At 43.4% G+C, this 22,646-nt stretch overlaps 1 protein-coding gene across 3 annotated transcripts in view; it reads right to left on the bottom strand.

Annotated features, from left to right (window-relative positions):
- Nucleotides 1–22,646, bottom strand: part of DNAAF1 (dynein axonemal assembly factor 1) — a 1,332,504-nt gene that overhangs the window by 1,072,911 nt on the left and 236,947 nt on the right. The gene's annotated exons all lie outside the window — the stretch shown is intronic.

Below are 22,646 nucleotides of genomic sequence, written 5' to 3'. Positions count from 1 at the left end.
CAACAGATTTTCCCTTAAAACCTATGCAGAAATATCCATTTGCTGAGCTCCTCCATGATGGCTTCTGAAAAGCCACCCCTAGTGACAACAATCCTCAACCTAGTATTATGGACAGTTGGACTACCCTTGGGTCTGTTGAGGCATTGTAGCAATTGCATCATGTACACAGACAACCCACTACTAAATCACACAGTCTAGTACAGAGTGCAAGATATGTATTTACACCAAAAATCTAGAATCCATGTTCTATATCACCCACCGCCACATATTCACATATTATCACTACTCATGCACATAATATGCATCAAACACACAAGTCCACATACGCGGAGGTTCTCTCAAAAAACTTATCAAAACACAAATGTGCAACAGCTAACACAATCTCCACAGCATCCCTGACACATAGAAACACCAGTGTCTCACCCACCAAGCCCGTAAAGTGCAACACTCAAGACACAAGTTTTCTTGTCATTGGAGACTCAATAGTGAGAGACACAGATGTCCCACTGACCAGGATGGACAAGGAGTAAGTCACAGTCAGCTGTCCAGTGCCAGGATTCACCAAATCACATATGCACTCATCTTTCTCAGCAACAAGTATGGTTATGACTCTGTCATAGTTCATGTTGGTGGGAATGACCTGAGATGTACCTCACTGGACTACATGAAGCGAGACATGGTTCAGCTCTCCAAGTATGTGCCCCAGGCAGGTATGTCCCTAGCCTTGAGCAGCATACTACCCCCACCAGGAATGATGCCACAGTATAAACAAAAAATGATTGCTTTCAATAATCAACTTAGTTTTTGGTGTCATTCCAAGGGGATCCTGTACCTGTCTGTCTGGGAAGCCATGGTCGACAAACCTTGCTGCTTTGCCAGAGATGGCTTGCACCTGGCATCCCTAGGCTTTTGGCTGCTAGCAACTGCTCTTGCTTTCCCCATACTGACTTTTTTTAGGCAAGATCTCACAAACAACATTACTGATGTGAAATGAACCAATCAGAACAAAACAAGTGTCATGCTGCTAAATGCTAGGACCGTAAACCAAAAACTGCACTCCCTGGATGCACTTTTATCACTAGAAGGTGTAGATGTCTATGCAGTCACAGAAACCTGGTTTAAGGCCTCAGAGAGTACCCCGGCCCTGCAACGCTACAATGCCTTTCACACCTTTAGACTGCAAAAGGAATGTATGCAAACCAAAGGAAGTGGTGTTTCAGTCTATATTAGAGATATTCACCTCACGTCTAGTTAGACTGGACAACTCTATGGAGTTACTCCAGGTCCAGTTTACAGTTGGTAAGACCCCCATTCAAGTCCTAGCCAATTATAGATCCCCCTCCATGGGTCACAGCACCCATGAAGCCTACTTAACCAAACTGAAGACAATCCAAATTTTACTAAACACATTGATTATGGGGGATTTCAATTATCTCACCATCAACTGGGAAACTTACTCTAGCCCAAACTCACTATCACAAAAGTTCCTTGACTTTGTGAATACAAATGCTCTGGAGCAAATTGTCCATACCCTGACAAGAGGAACAAACATTCTGGATTTGGTCCTCACCAACATGTCAAACAGGTGAACTGCTGCAACTGTTGGACCTTCATTAGTTAAAACTGACCATAAATCAGTCACCTTCGAACTGACACTAACACCAGAACTCACAAAGAGTGAAATCGGACTAAAAACTTCCCCAAGGTAAACTATACCCTCCTAGGTGAAGGTATAAATGCATTCCAAGCCCCACCCCATCTGAAAGTGGTAACTAAGGCCATGTACAATCAATTGCATAAGTGTATAAACTTGGCTGTACCAGACAGAATCAAAGCCAGAGCCCAAACTAAAATCAAGCTGCCATGGTGGACTTCCAGCATTAACAAACTCTATAATAAATGCAAAACATTTCTGTCCAAGAAAACAAAGACAAGGACCCAGCAATGGAAAACCACCATCCTCACCCTTAACAGGCATATAAGACAACTTGTCAAATTCTCCAAGAGCTCCTTTGAGAGAAACCTAGCAAGTATTGCCTAGGATAACCATAAGGCCTTTTATAGCTATGTACATAACCTAAAGGGTAGGACCCAAGCATGTGCAGAACTGGTGGCCAATGGTATCAGACACACACTGACCCCACAGAGATAGTGAACCTGCTAGAGGATAGGTTTGGCGAAGATTTCACTCCCTTATCACCTCCTAACTTACAACAAACCCTCCCTCAAACTCCTCCCTCACCTTACATACCTGAAGAGCAGGTCCTCGAAGCCCTGCCAAGGCAAAGAACATGACCTCTATGGGACCAGATGACATCTAAGGCTGTCTTCTAAACCGGCTAAGACATGAACTAGCATCACCACTATGTACCCTTTTCGATCATAGCTTAACCACAGGCTTTGTTCCTGTGGAATAGAGAACAGGTACAGTTATTCTCCATCACAAAGGTGGTCTAGCAAAAGACCCGGGTAATTACAGACCTTTTAGCCTGAACAGCCTCATGTGTAAAGCCATGGAATATATCATTATGGACCTCATAAATAAAGACTTAAATGTCCTCCAAACCCTGGACCTTGCCGAATTCAGATTCATGAAGGGCAAATCATGCCTGTTAAATCTGGTGGATGTGTAACCAAGGTCATCAATGAGGGCAAATCTGTGCACACAGCATACCTCGACTTGGCAAAGGCTTTCATCACAATCTCACATGCAGGCATTACTGATAAATTTAGAAAACTGAATGTAAATCCCTTCATTGCAAGATGGGTTGCCAGCTGGCTCACAAACTGGACACACACTATCAAAGTGGGTGAATCCACATCAGCTAGCAGACCTGTTACCAGTGGGGTGCCACAGGGGTCAGTGCTGAGCCCCCTACTGTTTGGTATATAGTTCTCAGAAGTTCAGGTCAAAACTAAAGGGTTATGGCTGACCACGTTTGCAGACGACTGCAAACTAGGTGCAATCATTGAATCTCCAAATGATGTCAGTATACTCCAGGATGGTCTCACACAGACCAACAACTGGTGTATTAGTCACAGTCTCAAACTGAAAGCAAAGAAATGCATCATCATTCCCTTCGGCACAAACAATGTCCCTTCACACTATCAAATCAATAACAAGTGACCTGGGATCACAGGATGACCGCCACCTTAACTTTAACCACCATGTGTCTGCCACTGTAAGGAAAGCTTTCCATGTAGCTTACTTGATTAGTAAAGTCTTCACCTCGAGAACAAACGAAGTTATAACCCCCCTGTACTAGGCACTTATCCGGCCCATAATTGAGTATAATGCCCCATTCGGTATGTACTGTGCTATGCATCTACACCAATTAGAGAGACCTCAGAGGTTTCTAACAAAGAAGATCAAGGGCCTCCAGTATGGGCCTTACATGGACAGACTAAAATCCCTGTCACTATACTCCATATCATATAGACTTCTTAGGAGAGACTTATGCATGGTCTACAGAGCAACCCAAGACCCAAACCTAATGAACTTACTGCATATCCATAAATCAAATGGGTCTAGGGTTACCCATTCCAGGGACTTAAATATGGCCTGCAACTTAAATAGGGCAAGCTGGAGGGACAAATTTATCTCCCAGCGACTGCCATGTCTTTGGAACAGACTACCAATTCACGTGAAACAGAGCACCTCTATGACACTGTTCAAGAGGAACCTGGATGTAGGGATGGGTCACCATAAAATCTTAACCCTCAACCCCACAACCCTCAGATATGGGCAGTCATCACTAAATTCAACCTTGGGTATTGACTACCTCTACGGTATTACATTGGGTGAAAACGGCTAAGCTTACAATGACCTCCAGGTCAATAGCCTAATAATCTCCTATGATCCTATTAAAAAAGAAGTTACGTCTTACCATAACATTCCATCTATGTTGTTGATCTTCACTAATCCTTGACTGTGGGACAGAGTCCCTCGCTACCTGAATCTTGGGAGGTCTCAGGGAAGAATATTCCTGAGCACCATCGAACCGAATAATGTTCATCTCCTAGAGACCTGATCCAATTTGTAATGAGTGATAAAAGTATGAGGAGAAGACCAAGTGGCTGCTGCACAAATGTCATCTAAAGAAGTTCTGGCATGAAAAACTGCATAAGTTGCCACCATTGTAGTTGAGTGGGCTTTTATCGGATGTGAAAGGCTGAGCCCTTTTGATTGACAGATAAATGTGATACAATCTGAGCCATTTCATCAAAGTAACCTTGGAAACTGGGTTGCCTAAAGAATGTGAGGAAAAAACAACAAATAGTTGGTCAGATTTTCTGAAATATTTTGCTCTGTGGAGATAAATATGTAGTTGTCTGTGGACGTCTAGTGAATGAAGGGAATACTCTTCTTTATTAGAAAAATTAGGGAAAAAGACCAGTGTCTGATTACAATTAAATTCTGAGACTACCTTTGGTAAAAAGGATGGATTAGTCCTAAGGGAGACCCTGTCTTTGTGAAAATATTATGTAGGGTGGTTTACAGGACTAGGCCTGAAGTCCAGATACTCTTCTGGCAGATGTAATAGCCACTAAAAATAAAGATTTCCAAGAGAAAAACTTTGTCACAAGTAGCTGAAGGTTCAAAAGGATACAAAGAAGAACAAGTGTTAGATCCCAAGGAGGAATGGGTTATTTAAATGGAGGTCTTAACATTAGGACCCTCTTTAAAAAGGCTTTACAAACTTTGCGTGACATAAGGGATGGTCTATCAAACCCCATATGGAAGTTCGAGATCATCACTAAATGGACTTCAGCCACTGAGGAAGAGGACCCAGGATGATAAAGATTAGCTAAAAAATCTAAAACTTTATGAACAGGGGTCAAATAAGGATCAAGTTAATTTCTAAGGGCCCAAGTTGCAAATGTTTCCCATTTACTTTGATACAGTTTCCTAGTTGAAGGTTTGTGATGGGCCACAGTGATTTGATGGACAGGAGCAGAAAGTTAAGGATGCATGGCAATCATGGGAATTGGAGAAGCCACGCTGTGAGCATGAGATGGAGGTTCGGATGAACCATGTCCTCCGGATGAGACAGCAGATCTGGAGCTGGGTCCAGTATCCATGGTTTCCAAAGAAGATGAGGCCAAAGGAAGGGAAACCAAACTTATCGAGTCCAAAAGGGGGCAATGAGGATTATTGAATTCTCTGACCTCTTGGCTTCCTTTAGACACTGGGATATCAAAGGAGTTGGGGAAAAGACAGAGAGAAGACCAGGGGGGCCAATCATGGAAAACAGCATCTCTGGGTGACTCCCCCATAGGGGGGATTAGGGCAAAGTATCTGGTGCACTTGTCGTTTAGAGGGGATGCAAAAAGATTGCAGCTAGGTTGAACCCAGTGATGAAAAATCTCCTTCGCCACCACAGGATTGAGAGACCACTCGAGGCATGAGAATGGTTCTGTTCAGTTTGTCCACTATCACGCTGGAGGTCTTAGGAATGTGCATTGCTGTGAGAAAGTGGTTGGATGAAATAACCCATTGCCAAACTCTGAGGGCTTCTCAACACAATGGGCAAGATTTGGTTCCCCCCTGTTTGATGATATACCAGACTATCGACATGTCCGTCTGAGTTGCTACTGTTCCTAGAGGAAGGCCATTCCGAAATGCTTGCAACACTAACAGCACTGCCCTCATCTCTAGAATATTGATGTGCAAGTTGGCCTCCAGTTGGGACCATGTGCCTTGGACTGTCTTTCCCAAATAATGACCCCCATTCTATCTGGGAAGCATCCATGGTCACTACGGCTTGGGGTTGTGGAAGGATGAATGGTCGGCCCAAAAGAATCTCATTGGAGTGGAGCCACCATGAAAGATCCTGTTTGCAGCAACTGGTAATCAGGATTGGGTGAGGCACTGGCTGATCTATCAGAGACCACTGGGAGGCTAGTAACCATTGTAAGATTCGCATGTGATATCCTGCTAAGGGAACAAGAGCGATTGAGGCTGCCATCGAGCCTAATGCTTGTAGGATTAATCTGGCTGGAATACTTTTGCTCTGGATAATCTGGCTGTCCTGAGATCTGATCCTTTGTAGCCTTTTCAGTGGAAGTGAAGCAATTCTTACAACTATGTCCAACAGGGCTCCTATGAATTCTAGTTGTTGCGAGGGTTGCAAATGTGATTTTCCATAATTTACTGTAATGCCTAGAGATGCAGAGTGTAATCTCTTGCCCATTCTATCTGATGCTTCGTGGTAGTGGTGAGGAGCCAGTCATCGAGGTAAGGAAAAACTCAAAATCCTTGCAGTCTGAGATGTGCTGCTACCACTGCCGTGCATTTGGTGAGTCCAAAGGGCAGTGCTCTGAATTGGAAACGACTGGCTCCCAGCCAGAAGCACAGGAACCTCCTGAAGCATTTGTCCATTTTTCTGTAGTAATACACATCCTGGAGGTCTGTAGAGCACATCCAATCTTCCTTTTCCATAAATGGAAGTATGGACTGTACCAAGACCATCTGATATTTGGTTTGCTGCACTGCCTCGTTGAACTGAGATCCAAAATGGTTCTCCAGTCCCATTTTTTTTAAGCACTAAAAAGAACCTTGTGTAAAACCCAGATCCTATTTGGTCTGGTGGGACTTTTTGGATGACTCTTTTGTCGAGCAGTGTTTGAATTTCCACAACTGCTGTTTCCCTGTGATTGGGTGGAACATCTGGGAGTCTTTTTTGGGGTTTTGGACTTATAGAAAGTGGGCTATTGTAACCTCTGAATATGATTCCCTGCACCCATTTGTCTGAAGTTATCAATTAGGCAGGTTGATGCAGGGAGAATCGTCCCCCGACTGCCTCCAGACAAAGACAATTTGGCCTCCATTCAGGAGTGCTGGTAGGAAGTACCAGATAAGGAATCTCTGGACCTCTGGTTCTGCGGGCCACTTCTGCCTCTAGGGCAGCATCTTCCATTACTTCCTCCTATGCCCTAGGGAAAGTCTTTGCCACGTGAGTCATGGAAAGGCCCTTGGAATTATTTAAATCACAGTCTCCCACTTCTCTGGTTCCTAATGTTAGGCCATTGAGGAGTGGAGAAACATACGCCTACAGCAGAAAGAGTCTTCCCACCTTTCTCACATCTGGTCAGAGTGTCTTTTACCTTAAAGGGACAATCCCAGTATTTAAAATTAGGGTCTGAGTTAGGCTGACAGAAGTCACACACAGTTTGACATGTCACTTTCATTCCCACTCACAGTGTAATTTTAATTTAAAATATCCTGTAAATCCACAGTTCCAGTCTTGTTTCAGTTCCCAGAATAAACTATTCTTTGTGTTCCTCTCTGACTTACATTGGATTAGGGAACTATGCCCCCAGCTTCTGGCTCATATTTAAAAGAAAGAAAGCTGGGCCAGGAAAAGGGACTTCAGTGTATACTAATTTTTAAATTTTGCATCACTCATGCTTCCATAGATATACAACAGCTTGCTCATAAAAAATAGTGCATTTGTCTAGTAGTATTCAGAAATCAGCACATATCAAACTAGAAGCTGAAAAAGGAACAGAAGAGTGTGTCTACTAATGCTCTAACCTTCTGTCAAACACTTGCTTTCTATGGAGTTACTAGCAGATCAGAAAGTCAGTATGCCAGGCTAATATTCAAAATTCAGAATAAAGTAAAACATGAAAGAAAGAGAAATATGGCTTCTACTACTGTTTACCTAACTCAGATGCTTTCTATAGGTAGAATGTCATGTCATAAAATTGCTGTAGATGGCCAGAATTCACAATCAGCACAGAATAAAATATGAAATGAAAGAAACAAAAAAAAACTCTTTTGTTTATTAATGTTTTAAAAGCCTTGCATTAGTGATGGGCTTTCTAAAGTAGCAGCAGCAGTCAGGTCATACAATTCCTGAAAGGCTACTTTTCTCAATGGATAAAATGCACAGATTAAACTAATGAATGGCTCACAGGGAGAGCTGTTGTCAGTATAACTGCAATTTGAGATGGAATTTGGCTAACACCTTTGAAACTTCCTTCAGACACTCTTCCCGCACCTGCCTCAGCCAAAGGTAAGCATGCTCAGAAAGGCAAACCTGAAATGTAAACAAAGGCTGAATCAAAACAAAAACTCTCTGGGACTGTCCCTTTAAGACCAAAGAGAGATGATCCGTCAAATGGAGAGTTGGCGAATGACACTTTAAATGGCTCCACAAAGTCACACAAGCAAATTCAGGAGTGCCTTCTAATGGCCATGCCTGAATCTGCCACTCTTGTCGCCCTTTCAGCCACGTGGGGAATCAGCCTCATGAATGAGGTAGAAATTGCTTCAAGGGTGGTGAGCTGAGAAGCAACTTTGTCCTGTACCCCTTCAGCTACTGCTCCTGAGAGTGTATCTGACAGTTCTTTGACTAGGATCCCTCTAACCTTGTAAAGTGCACCATGTAGTTCAAGGACCAGACAGCAAAGGTCGATGAAGCATAAACCTATCCATAGTCCTAGACTCCTTGTAGGAGGATGGATAGTTGGACTTTCCTCAGTGAGTTCCTTCTTAGTGGCTGCTGCTATCACTGTGGCATCCATAGGTATACTTTTAGACCAATGTTGTTGTTCTTTGAGGGTGGAAAGGATCCAGTCAGGTCTCTTGGGGATCGGTTCGATGGTTTCATGCATCTTCCATACCTGCTGAGTGATCAGTTTAATAAGCTCGTCAGTGGACGGAGAGATCTAAGTGGTAGAAGGTTGGGCATGAAAAGCCTACAGGTATACCAACTCCGAAGAAGGTTGGAGGGACGACCAGCCACCATTCTGCTTCAGGATCTCTAGGATGTCCCCAAAGGAAACATCATCAGGGGGCGACCTGGAGGAACCTTCCCCTTCATTAAAGTCAGTATCTTTGGTGAAGGACTCCACTGAGGAGTCTAATTGCTTCCTCTTGCACTTTTTCTTCACAGGTACTTTCTCGGGGGGATGTTCCGGGGAAGTGTCTGAAGAGGAAACCACCAAAGAGGGTCTTTCTTGGGGCTCTTGTGCCCTCTGCCCCAGGGTAGAGACTGATATTAGGGAAGCTCAGGTCAAGGAGATGTAGAAGTCTGGGCCGACAGGGATGGCAGAGACTGTGAATCCCCAATAGACAAAGTCTTCTCCATGATTCAGAAAGCCAGCCCCCTGTAGAAGGATGGGAGCCTGGAACCAAATTAGATTCCTTCGGAACCAAGGTCCCAACCTGCACCAAGGAGGCGACCCTGAAACCAAAGCCTGGGTTGATCTAACAAAAGCCGAAGCACTAAGACTCATGAAAGGCTCTGAAATTAATGAAGTCAATCCATGCACCTTGGAACCAGCCAGGGGAGTCTCAAACCTGGGAGGTCTCCGATGCTGAAAGCCTAGAGGCCCTCAAGGCAACCCTCAGTTACGGAGAAGAAGCTGATACAGAACTGAGACAGTTAAAGCTGGGATTGTCAGAACCATGGGCTCCAATGACTCAGTAGGAGTTGGAGGAGGAATAACAGATGGTGTCATAATACTTCCAGTCCTGGTGCCAGTTTGGCTAGGAACTGAAGACAATCCCCTCACTGTTAGGAGGTGATCCACCAGTCTCATGATGTCCAATTCAGAGAGACTCTTAGAGGATCGAACTGAAGCAGTCGAAGGAGACCCAGGGGTTCGGATCGACAAAGGGTCTTGGTGGTCAATGGAAGGAGAATATCTGGATCTTGGAACAAAAATAATCTCCGACTGCTCTGGTACTGATGACTCTTTTGGTGCCCAGGCAGTTGAAGTCGACTCTGACGCCTTGGTAGGTGCCAAATCTTTTTTGCCATTCGGTGCCCTGGAACTCCTCGACACCGAAGGCTGCTTAGAAACCATTTTAGGTGGTTCTGAAGTGCTAGGAACTGAGGAAGGTCACTTCTTAGAAGAAGAGGAGGATGATGATGAAGAACTGGCTTCCATTTTGGACCCAGAAATGGCCTCTTCAAAGTCATCTTTAAGAATAAGTTTGTTTTTCCGTTTGGTGATTGCCCTAGCAGAAAAAAAAACATGGCAAATTGAACAGTTCTCCTGCAGGTGAACTTTCCTAGGCAATAAACACAACACACATGCCCGTCCAAATTGGGCATTTTCCTCTCACATTTCTGGCACATTTTAAACCCCGAGGTGCCCCTAGATGACTTGGCTGGGGATTCCAACTTATTAGCCATAATGAAAAATATACACACTCACCAGAAAAGGACCAGAGAAAGATTTATTTATTTTTTTTAAACAGGGGAAATGGAAAGGAAATACCAACAATGGTATGAGAGAATACCTGAATAGGTATAAAGAAGTACCAATAATGGTACTGAGGAAAGAACTACCAACGGCAGTGTAGTAGAGTGAGAGAGACATATACACACGCTATTTAAGATAACAAGAGAAGTGGGTAGAGAAAAAAAGACACTAGAAATAAAAGGGAGACTTATGAAAGAGAAAAAAGGATATTTTTAAGGAAAAAACTTACTTTAACTATAAGCCAAAGCTCGAGAGTGGTTGTACATGTCTGACACATGAAGCAGCAAATGAGATCTAAGGTAATTTTGAGAGGAGCATTATGGGTAAAGCCTACCTGAAGAGTTTGGAAGGTGTGAGCTGAATTAAACAGCTGAGTCAGTTCTGAGGCTCAGAACCCAGCCCATAGTCAAGGATTATGTGAAGACCGACAACATTAGATCGAATGTTATGTACTCACCATAACAAGAGATCTGTGTTGTCTGCTTCCATCCTTTCTCAAAGGATGGGTCTTCAGATCCAAGTTGGATCAGACTTTGGCCACTTTCAAGTTTTGGATCTGGTGCTCAGGCTCCTTTCCTTACTCATAATCCTATTGTGAAGAGCAAGCTACCTCAGATCAAGTTTTCCCTGTAGCACTAGAAAAAATAAGCCACCCCCCCAAAGATGTTGGGAGACTTAAGAAAATTTGCAACAGAGCGGAGGGAAAAAAACAGCTGTTATGTGTAGGCTTGAAACACACCCTATGGTAACTAAGGTTAGGTTAGTCAGAATACTCCAGGAGCGAATAAAAAGTAATCAGGGACATACCAAGGATGGGGGAAAGGAGGGCAGGAAGCTGAGGAAGGATGGAAGCAGGCAACACAGATCTATCGTAATGATGAGTACATAACATTCATGTCTGATGTTTTTGCTTCTATCCATTCCTCAAAGGATGGGATAGAGTCTCCAGCTACTGCCACACTTGGGAAGTCTCATGAAAGGCAGCATTTATCAATGAAATTTTTACACCTAGTGATTACAGTGTCTTGTGTACAGAGAGACAAAGTCATAAAATACCAGGATTTGCAGGCCTAAATGAGGGTAATGTGGAAGGATATCTACACAGTTTCAATAGTAGTAGCAGCAATGGGTCTAATAAAAAAGAATTTACAATCTTATTTAGATATGCTGGTGCTGCAGTAGCATTGTTGCCTCACCGTAAGACCTTGTCCTGTTCGATTCTCAGCTAGAGCGTCTTCTGTGTAGAGACATGAGTGAATGGGCGTACCTTCGTTGAAGGTTGTGCGTCAGAGCTGGCAACTCTGCACGTAAAAATCTACTGCCAATCATTAGCTGACTGAGTTCCGCTGTGGCGACCCCCTAACCGGGAAAAGCCGAAAGACACAACAACAATAATTTAGATATGCTACCAATACATGTAAATCTGTATGAACTGCAGGAGTCAATTCTGGGCACATTGCGAGTGCTGCAAAGAACATTTTTTGTTAACATTTAAGATTGAAATAAAAGTTATGTCCTCACCATAACTATGCATCTGTGTTGTCCATTTTCAGTCTTCCTCAATGAATGGGTCTCAGATCTGACCTCGGATCCGACTCGGCTGCTTTTCTCTAGATTCTTGGATCCAACTCTTGAGCTCCTCCCTTTACCCATAATGTCCCTAATGACTACATTCCCTCAGATCGAGTGTGCTGTTACTATATACCAATCTAAAATATAAATTATAGTAAGAAAGAAAACAGTATGGGTACAGAATAGGGGCTCAAACTGAAACTATGGTTCCTAATACAAACGTATGGATGGGGGAAGTGGAGAAGGAAGCTGAAGAATGAAAATGGACAACACAGATGCATACTTATGGTGAGTACATAACTTTTATATCTGATGTCATTTTCATTCATTCCTCAACTACTGGGACAGAGTCCCCAGCTACAATAACCTTGGGTGTCCCTCTTGGAAGAATGTTCCAGAGAAACACAAAACCAAATGCAGCCCTGTTTCTGGAGATGATATCTGACTTGTAATGAACAATAAAGGTATGAGCATTAGACCAAGTGGCAGCTGCACAAATATCATCAATGGAAGTTCTGGCTCAGAAAGCAGATGATGTTGCCACAGATCTAGCTGAATGCAGTTTTGGAGGCCTTGGCAAGAATAAACCTTTTAAAGAGTAACATAACAAATGTCTGTTATGCATTTGGCTAAGGTAACTTTGGACACTGCTTTTCCCAATTTGTTACTGGTAAAGGAAACAAAAAGTTGGTCAGTTTTTCTGAACTCCTTCATTCCATGAAGATAAAAATGAAACTGCCTGTGTATGTCTAAAAGATGAAGCATGCATTTTCCTTTGTTAAAATTTGGAAAGAAGACTGTCAAACTGATAACTTGATTGATGTTTTTTTCAGAGGCAATTTTGGGTAGAAAGGAGGGCATTAGTACATAAGGTAACTGTCTTTATAGAAAATTAAATAAAGCGGTTTTGAAGAGAGTGCTTGGAGTTCAGAAACTCACCTCACAGAAGGAATAGTTACAAGAAAGACTGTTTTCCAAGAAAGGAATCTGAGATCTGACTTAGTCGAGGGCTCAAAGGGAGACTATACCAAGATATGCAATACAATAGTAAAATCCCAAGGTGGAGCAGGATCCGTTATCTTAGGTCTAAATGGAAAGGTACCTTTAAGAAATACTTTACGTAACTTGGATGAAGCTAGAGGGGAAGCATAATCTTCTATGTGGTAGTTAGAGATGGCCGCTAGCTGGACTTTGATGGTGGAGAAACTAGCACCACCCTGAAAATATTGAAGCAAGAAATCTAAAACAGCAGGAATTGAAGCAGTGAGGGGGGATCCAACTCTTTCTCGTGTCCAAAAGAAAAACTCTTCCATTTACTCTTATAAATGTTCCTCGTAGAAGGTTTCAGGAATGAAAGTAAGATCTGGCAAACAGGAGAGGAAAGCCTGGACTGTCTAGCCATCATTGGAACTGGAGAAACCATGCAGTCAATCTGAGGCCTGGAATGTCTGGGTGAATCATTCCTGATGGATGCAATAGTAGATCTGGAATGGAGTCCAGCATCCAAGGGTGAAACCATGGAAAGGGGAACCAAACTTAATGAGGCCAAAGGGGGACAATGAGGATTACCTTGCGCTTCAACCAGAGTTCTTTCTGAAGAAATTTGGGGATTTGAGGTAGGGGAGGATAAGCAAAACGGAGACTGGAGGGCCAAGCGTGGACTACAGCATCTCTTGGTGACTACCCCTGAGGAGAAATTATGGCAAAGAACCTGCTGCACTTGTTGTTGATGGAAGAGGCAAACAGAATGCAGAAAGGCTGACCCCACTGGTGAAAGATTATTTCCCCCACTGCATGGTTGAGAGAACACTCAGGATAGTCCTGCTGAGCTTGATGGCTTGAATGCTGGATTTCCCTGATATGTGCATTGCTACAAGGATGAGGTATGAGGAGATCACCCACTGCCAGACTCTCACTGCTTCTTGGCAATGGGAGGTATGATCTGGTTTCTCCTTGTTTGTTGATGTATCATACCACTGACATATTGTCTGTTTGGATAGCAATTTTCCCTAGAGGAAGAGAGTTCTGAAAGGCCTGCAATGCTAAGAGGACTGCTCTCATCTCTAAAACATTTACATGCAATTTGTTCTCTTCTGGGGACCACAGGCCTTGAGCAGTCCAACCCAGGAAATGTCCACCACCCCAACTGGGAAGTGTCCATGGTCAATGTGGCCTTTGGGGAAAGAAGGATAAAGGGACGTCCCTGACATAATTTGTTGGACTAAATCCAACAGAGTAGAGAGTCTCTACAGACTTGTGATAGTTTTATAGGATGTTTCAAAGGTTGTTGAAAAATGGACCATTGTACTGCTACAATCCATTGGAGAATTCACATGTGAAGACGAGCAGTAGATATCAAAGTGATTGCTGTAGCCATTGAACCTAAAGCTTGAAGAACCAATTTTGCTAGAGGAGAGGGGTAAGAGAGAATTTGTCTGACATGCAATCTGAAGGGATCCCTATCAGATGATCGAAGTTTCAAAACTTCAGAATTCATATGATCAAAGTTTTGAAACTTCTAACATTTTGAATGGAGATTGCGGTAGAGTGTGGATTGGGAAATGTACCCTTTTCCTCACTGTAATGTGATCTTGGAGTTGGTATATTTAATTTGCAGGGGGGTGGGGGTGCAGGAGGGCTTGCCCCCTGCAAAAATATAAAAAAAGAAACGTTTTGATTTTTTTAATGTTCAAATTTCAGAAAATTCAAGTCATATGGTCCCGACAATATCATTTTTGAATTTTCTGAATTTCGATCATCTGATAGGGATCCATCTCAAGGTATAAATTCTGCTTTGTGGTAAAAGAATGAACTGACTGACTGTGTCTAGGTGAGCACTATAAACTCCACGACTTGAACTGGTTGAAGATGGGACTTGGGAAGATTGACTGTCATCTCCAGAAGCTGACAACTGGAGTAATTGCTGGCGTTTTCTAGGAAATGCTTGGTTGGTGCCATGAGAAGCCAGTTGTCTAGATAAGGAAAGACTCTGAATCCATGCAGTCTGAGATGAATTGCTACCACTGCCATGAATTTTGTTAACACTCTGGAGGCTGTGATGAGACCAAAGGGTAGGGCCATGAACTGGTAATGACAGTCTCCCAACTGAAAGCGCAAGTATCTTCAAGAGCACCTGTTCATTTTGTTGTGATAGTACATGTCTTGAAGATCTATGGAGCACATTGAGTCATCCTTCTTCAGAAGAGGTCGAATGTACTGAAATGCGACCATCAGGAACTTAGAGTTCTTTCCAAACGGATTTAGATAAATGAAATCCAAAATAGGTCTCGGGTACCTTCTTTTCTTTGGCACCAAAATGAACCTTGAGTAAATTCTGGATCCTCTTTGGTATGGTAAGACCTCTTGGATGACACTTTTGTCTAGCAGCTTTTGAACTTCTAAAGTGGCTAACTCCTGTCGACTGGATGGAACATCAGGAAGATGTTTTCTTTTTTGTGAATGAATTTATAAACATCCTCTGGATATGATCTTTTATGATCGTTTGCACACAAGAATCTCTTGTGGTGGCCGTCCAGGCATCTGGGTGCAAAGGCAAGCATCTCCCGACTGCCTACAGAGAAAAGTCAGGCAACCTTTCAGAAATGCTGAAAGGGTCTATCCGAGAAGGAAATTCAGAACCCCTGATTTTGTGAACCCCCTTAGCCATGTGGATGGCATCTTCCATTGTTATTTCCCCTTCTGTCTCTGGGAGAAAATTCCCCAGACGAGTCTTTAAAAGGTCCTTGAGACTTCCGGAACCACATCTTCTTACCACTGCGTTTATTCCTGGAAAAAGGTCTCACAGGGTACAAAAACAGATTTCAACAACATACAAGGTCTTTGCATCTTGCTCAGTGTGGGAAAGTGTGTCTTTAATGGTGGGCCCAAACAGGGAATATTCATCAAAGAGATTGAAGAATGAAGATTTAAAAGGCTCCACAAAATCACACAGTCACATCCAAGCATGTCTCCTGGTGGCTATGCCTGAGCCTGCTGCCCATGACGTATCTTCAGTTGTATGAGAGATTAGCCTCATGGACGCATTTGATATAGATTGTAGGGTGGCTAGCTGTGAGGAATAAGCCTTCCATTCCTCTGCTGACATGGACCCAGGAATAGACTTAGAAATTTCTTTAATCAAGTCCCTCTGTAATCAAGTAAAGTGTGCCAAATAATTAAGTGACTGTAAGGCAAGGTCGCTGAAGAGTAGACACACTTTCCATTTCAGTCCAATGCCATAGATTCTCCGTTAGGAGGTCGGACAGTGGAGCCCTGTTCAGCCAGCTCCTTTTTGGTGGCTGCTGCCACAACCGTGGCATCTACAGGGATTCCCTTTGATGCACCAAGGATTTTGTCTGGATGTTTGGGAATAGGTTCTACATTATCTGGCTCTGTCCAAGCCCAGTGGGAAAACATGGTCAATAAGCTCATCCATTGCGGTGCAACCCAAGATGCAGACTGGCCAGACTCAGGCTTCTAAGAACACCAATTCCTCCTGGGAAGGGGTTACAGAGGACCAGACACCTTTTTGGTGTAGGATCTCTAGAATATCTAAGAAGGAGACATCTTCTGGTGGTGACCTTGGGGACATTACCACTTCATTTAAATCAGTGTCTTCAGCCAAAGATTCCTGAGGGGAATCTAAGTGCCTCCTTTTGCATAATCCCTTCTGGGGAACTTCTTCAGTGGGATGTTCTGGAGAGGTATTGGAAAAAATGGGGAGTTCCCAAACTGGAACTGCCTGGAAGCTCTTATGGGCTGGCTGATCCTGTGGAGTAGGCTGATGAGCCTCAGAGACTGGATTTGAAGGGGGAATGGGGATAAGATCTGAGGAAGTGAGAGCTGATATAGCTCTTGGATGGGAAAAAGCCCTCTCCACCACCTTGAAGGCAGAGGGACCAAGAAAAGCCAAAGTCAACCTCACTGGAGCTGAAACTCAGTTCAGTTAAGCCTCGGTCCCTCTCAGATCCCTGCTTTGAAGTAGGAGTCAGAACTGAGTTGTCCATTGCCGAGGCTCTGAGGGGGAAGAGACAGCTCCAAAAGTCTTAGAGTCAAGGTCATCCCCCCGGATCCAAAGCCGATGCTCCAGCTCTGAAACTCATCCTTCTCAAGGGGGGTTAGTGCTGAATGGGTCTGGGTGACGGTCTGAGTCGAAGAAAAAGCATCCTCAGATCCGATGCTTTGACTCTTGGGATGTTCAGATCCATGGACTTTGAAACCATAGGTCAAATTGGAGAAGGACAGATGATGGGATGTGAAGAAGGTTGAAGGCTCACAGATCCAATCAGAGATGGAGACAGTAACATCCCCATCTGGATCTGGGCTCTGAGAAACTTCCTCATCTGCTTCAGAAAGACTTTGGGAGTAAGTGTAGGGAGGCAGATATGTTTTTTTTGGAGGCTCTTGCAAAAAGGGAGATCTGAGCCTTGCAGAAACTGACTCCTGACCGAAATGAGGACTCCATAGTCAGATCTGGAGGTGTCAGATCCAAGTGCTTCAGAAGTTTCCTAGTGGCTCCAACACAACAGAGATTCTGGATGGCCAAGCACGAGAGCACTTTCTATGCTCCCTAGGCTACACAGATTGACTTTTTGAGCAGGTTTGAGCCCCTGAAGCAGAAGCTGAAGAAGATGACGCTGAAGCAGGAAGAAGGGCCTTAAGTACTAATTCATTGTGCCTGTCACCAATGGCCCTGCAATTAAACCTAGCACAGATCTAACAGGGAGAATCCAGATGAGTGGGGCCTAAGCAATAAATGCACTCCTTGTGGGCATCAGAAATGGATATCTTATGTCCACAGGAAGTGCACTTCTTAAAACCAGTATGCTTTTCACCCATAACAGCAATATACCAAATAAAAGGAAATAGATAAGTTCTATATATACATTTTTTGTTTAAGAAAGAGAGGAGAAGATAAGCAGAGAAGGACTTTATCAACAATGGTAATCAAATTACTTTAGAGAGCAAGGTAAACGATAGTGGAGGTTATACCAACTATGATAAAATGAATACCCTCAAAACAGGTAGTGAAAAAATGGTAAAAGAGGATAAAAAAGTTAACAACAAACAAGTAAAGAGAGGAAGGTCTAAATATCAGAATTTATATAGGAAAAGAGAAAATATATATTCTATTTTTTTACTCATAAAAGCTGAAATAACTATACCTGAGCTTGAGAGAACCCAATCCCGACCAAATTGTTAGAGCGGCAAATGAGATCTGAGGTAATGCAGTAGTTAGAGACATTATGGGTAAAGGAAGCAGCTCGAGAGCTGGATCCAAGAATCTAGAGAAAAGTGGCCAAGTCAGATCTGAGACTCATTCATTGAAAAATGATTGAAAATAACATCAGATGCAATACTAATTTCATGAACTTTAATCATACTTTTACTTAGGAACAGGGTCTATTTCGTGTCATGGTAGTAGAAACCCAAAAGTCTTACAGAAATTAAACAATATTCAGGAGCACAGCTGTACCAAAGGGGGCTATTGATCTTGACTGTATTTCCAATATGTAGTGTGAAATAAATGTATGGACCTTGGACTATAATTGCAGCACATATGTCATCAAGTGGTACTCTGGAAAAGAAGGCTGTAGAAGAGGGTACAGACCTAGCTGAATGGGCCTTTGGAGGTTTGAATAATGGCAATATTCTTTCTTTCTACACTGGAGAAAAACAATCAAAAAGCCAATGGGAAAGTGTTACCTTGGATACCCCCCTTTCCCATGTAGGCAGAAGAGGAACAGACAAATAACTAATCAGCCTTTGTAATAGTCTGTGTGCAATGTAAATAAAAGTGTAGCTGATGATGCATATCCAGCAAATGCAGCCTGCATTTGTCCTTATTTGAAAAATCTGGACATAACAGTGGAAGATTGTTTGACTGATGATTCAGAAGCCACTTTAGGGAGAAAAACTGGATTAGTTCTCAGGGAAACCCTGTCACTGTAAAAAGTTAGGTAGGGAGGTTTAGAAAATAAGGCAAGGGGCTCATAAATCCTTCTTGCAGAGGTAATGGCCAGTAAAAACAGAGTTTCCCATAACAAAAACTTAAGCTCAATTTTGGTCACAGGCTCAAAGGGAGGACCCATCAAGGCTTGCAACCAAATAGTAATATCCCAGTGGGGTACCGGGTCTCTAAGCAGGAGGTGAAGGAGAAAGGTTCCTCTGAGGAAAGCTTTAGACAGTCTAAGAGATGCAATGGGAATCTAATGTTCTCTGATATGAAAACAGGATATAGCGGCCGACTGTATCTTAATAGTCTAGTAAATATATCAGTTTTGAAACACAAACACAAGAAAATCCAAAATGAATGAAAGAAGGGTTGAAAAAGGATCTAAGTTATTACTGGAGGCCAAAATAAAAAGTAGTTTCCATTTACTTTTGTAGATCTTTTTGTAGAAGGCTCCTGAGAGGAGGTCAAATTTTGAATGACTGGGGATGAAAGCATGAACTGTCTAGCCATCAGTGGAGCTGGAGAAGTCTTGCAATTAAGCCTGAGGGATTGAACATCTGGGTGAGGCAACCCAGACAATCAAGACAGTACGTCTGTAGCTGAGTCCAGCACCCAGAGAGGGTGTACCAGATGAGGTCAGAGGAAGGGAAACCACACTTGACAAGGCCAATAGGGGCTATAAGGATGATCATAATCTTCCTCCCCAAAGCTTTCTGTAGGAATTTGGGTATTAGAGGGGCAGTAGGGAAGGCATAAAAAAGTCTAGAGCGCCAGTTGTGGATCACAGCATCCCTTGGTGACTCACCCTCCTGGCAGATCAGAGAAAAATAATTGTTACATCTGGTGTTGTGCAAAGTCGTCACAGGAAGGCTGTACCCAATGGCTGAATACACACACTGACACTGCTGGGTTGAGGGACCACTCATAAGGGAGAAAGATATGCCTACTAAACCTGTCCGCTAGAACACTGTACTTCCCTGAAAGTACACTGCTATCAGAAAGCAGTGTGAAAACATTGTCCATTGTCATACCCTCATGGCCTCTCAACACAAGCGATAAGATCGGGTTTCCTCCCTGCTTGCTTGATGTACCAAACTACTGACATGTTGTCTATCTGGATAGATATAAGTAATTGGAGAGAGTCCTGGAATGCCTGCAGTTCTAGGAGGACTGCTCTCATCTCCAAAATGTTGATGTGAAGACTGGCCTCTGCCACTTACCTTAGACCATCTTTCCCAAGAAATGCCCCCCGGGTGGCAAGTGTTTGGGGTCACCATGGCTCGGGTGGAAGGAAAAACAAAAGGATGTCCTTGAGATATAGCTGGTGACTCCAACAACCACTGGATGTGTGATCTGCAGATTATCATTAATGATATCTGGAAGGACATGAAATGTTGCCTGATAGAACACTGGACTGTTAAGGTCTACTGTAGAACTTTCATGTGGTATCTGTCCAGGCAGACTAGGGTAACTGCCACTGCCAAGAAGCCCGAGAAGCATAATATCAGTTTTGCCAGTGATTTCTGACAAGATCATACAGATAGGGCTTGGTTATGAAGGCTTGAAATGCTAGTCTAAGTAACCTTGGCAATCTGAAGTTTCATGTCAAGCAGAGCTCATATGAATTCTAAGAATTTAACTGGCTGGAGCTTGGACTTTGCTGTATTCACTGTGACACCCAGAGTTCAGCATGGAGCAAGGAGTCCCTGAAAAAGTAGATCACAGGAAGAGGTAGTAATGAGTCAGTCATCCAAATAAGGAGCCACCCAGAACCCCTGTAGTCAGAAAACAGCTGCTATCCCTGCCATGCACAAGACAGACGCTGAGGAGTTGTGGTGAGACCAAACAGCAGGCTCTCAGTTGGAAATGAATGGTTTCCATCCTGAAGTTGAGGAACCCCCTGAAAGGTTTGTCCATTTTTATGTGGTAGTATGCTTCTTGGAGGTCAGTTGAGCATATCCAGTCATTTTCCCTTAGTAAAGGCCGAACAGACTCAGTCATGACCATTCTGAACTTTGCCTGCCTTACAAATTTGTTTAGGTGGCCGAGGTCCACAATAGTCCTTGGGTCCCCATTTTTCTTTGGCACTTAAAAGAATCTTGAGTAAATTCTGGATCTTCTCTGGTCTGTTGAGACCTCTTGGATGACTCAACTGTTTAGAAGTTTCCTTATTTTTGAAGTGGCTGCTTCACTTTGAGAGGATGGCACATCAGGAAGTCTCTTTGTTGATATGGGTGGAGAAAGAAAGGGAATGAGACAGCCACTGGGTATTATCCTCTGCATCCATATATCTTGAGTGATGGAAATCCAAGTGTTCAGGTGCATGGATACATGCTGTCTCCTCCCCACCCCTGACTGCCTCCAGAGTGTGGTGGTCAAGCAAACATTCAGGAGTGCTGAAAGGATCTCTCAGAGAAAGGACCCGAAAGCCCTGGCTCTGTTGACCACCTCTGTCCTGAGGGGTGACATCTACCATTACAGTTCCCCCCTGGCTGTATCTCCAGAAATGGTGGGTACGGACTCTTGTGACTTGTAGAACCAAAGTAATTTTCCACCTATCTGATTCCTTGAGAAGATCCATTGAGGGGATAGAAAACTTGATCCCTATGGCAAAAAGAGTCTTACTGTCTTGTTCAATTCTGGAAAGTGTTTCTCTGAATTTTGGACTGACGCATGTCGATCCATCATAAGGTGAGTTAATAAAAGACACCTTAAAATGCGCTGCAAAATCACGAACAAGCATCCAGGCATGTCTCCTATTGGTGATTGCTAGTGCCTGCTGCTCTGAAAACACCTTCTGTTACATTGGAAATAAGGTGTATAGAGACACTGATAAGAACTGGAGGGTAGCCAACTGTGAGTCAACAGATTTCCTTTTGCTCTACAGATAGGAACCCTGAGAGAGATTTGAAAAGCTCCTTTTTCAAATCTCTATAGAAATGAGTGACATATGCCAAATAAGTCAGTGCCCTAACAGCAAAATTCACTGAAGCAAAGACTCACTTCCCAAATCTGCCCAATGCATGGACCTTCCTGTTAGAAGGATGGACAGTGGAAATCTCTTCCTCCAGTTCCTTTCTGGTAGCTGCCGCCACCACCACCACAGATTCCATGGCAAGGCCCTTGATACAGTGGGAATGATCCTTGGGGGATACAAGAAATTTGTCTGATGTATGAGGGATTAGCTCAGCAATGTCCAGTTCCTTCCATGTCTACTTAGTGATCAGATCAACCATGTCTTCTGCAAAAGGAACCACACAAGACATAGATAGGCCATCTCCAAAGGCTTTGAGCAACACTGACTCCTCTTGGAAAGGCGCTTCAGTGAACCAACCCTGTCTCTGGATGAGCAGTTCAAAAATTTCTCTGAACATGATATCTTCAGCAGGGAATCCTTGGAAACCTTCCCCTTCATAGAAGTCAGTGTCTTCTGTGACTGATTCCTGAGGGAAATCAGTTCTTCTCCTTTACACCTGTGCTTCCTACACAGTGTTTCAGTGGGATGTTCTGGACAGGATTAAGAAGCTGACAGGGGCCTCTCAAAGAAGGCTGGCTCGAGGCTTTTGGAAGCTGGCTTCCCTGATGGGACAAGATGAACAGACTTGTGATCCTAGGAACTCCTGTGGGGAAAGGATGGATCAGAACTTAAAAAGGCAGTCTGCTGTCTAGATTGAAGAGCACTCTTTCAAAAGCTTCAAAGGTAAATCTTGAGACAGATCCAGGGACCTTCACCACAAGAGCTGAAAGTCCTAGTGGAGGCTCAACCCAAGAAACTACTTAGTTCAGATCCAAGGCTGATGTCAGAGCCAAGATGTCCAATGCCAAAGCCCTAAGGGTAACAGATCTAAAGATCTCAACTGCAAACTAATCCTCCACCCCAGAGTTGGTGCTGACTGCA

This window comes from Protopterus annectens, chromosome 8.part1, assembly GCF_019279795.1.
Source record: "Protopterus annectens isolate FY-2018-M chromosome 8.part1, PAN1.0, whole genome shotgun sequence".
Lineage (NCBI taxonomy): Eukaryota > Metazoa > Chordata > Ceratodontiformes > Protopteridae > Protopterus > Protopterus annectens.
The sequence above is the reverse complement of the archived record's forward strand: the minus strand, read 5'-3'. Positions and strand labels throughout refer to the sequence as shown.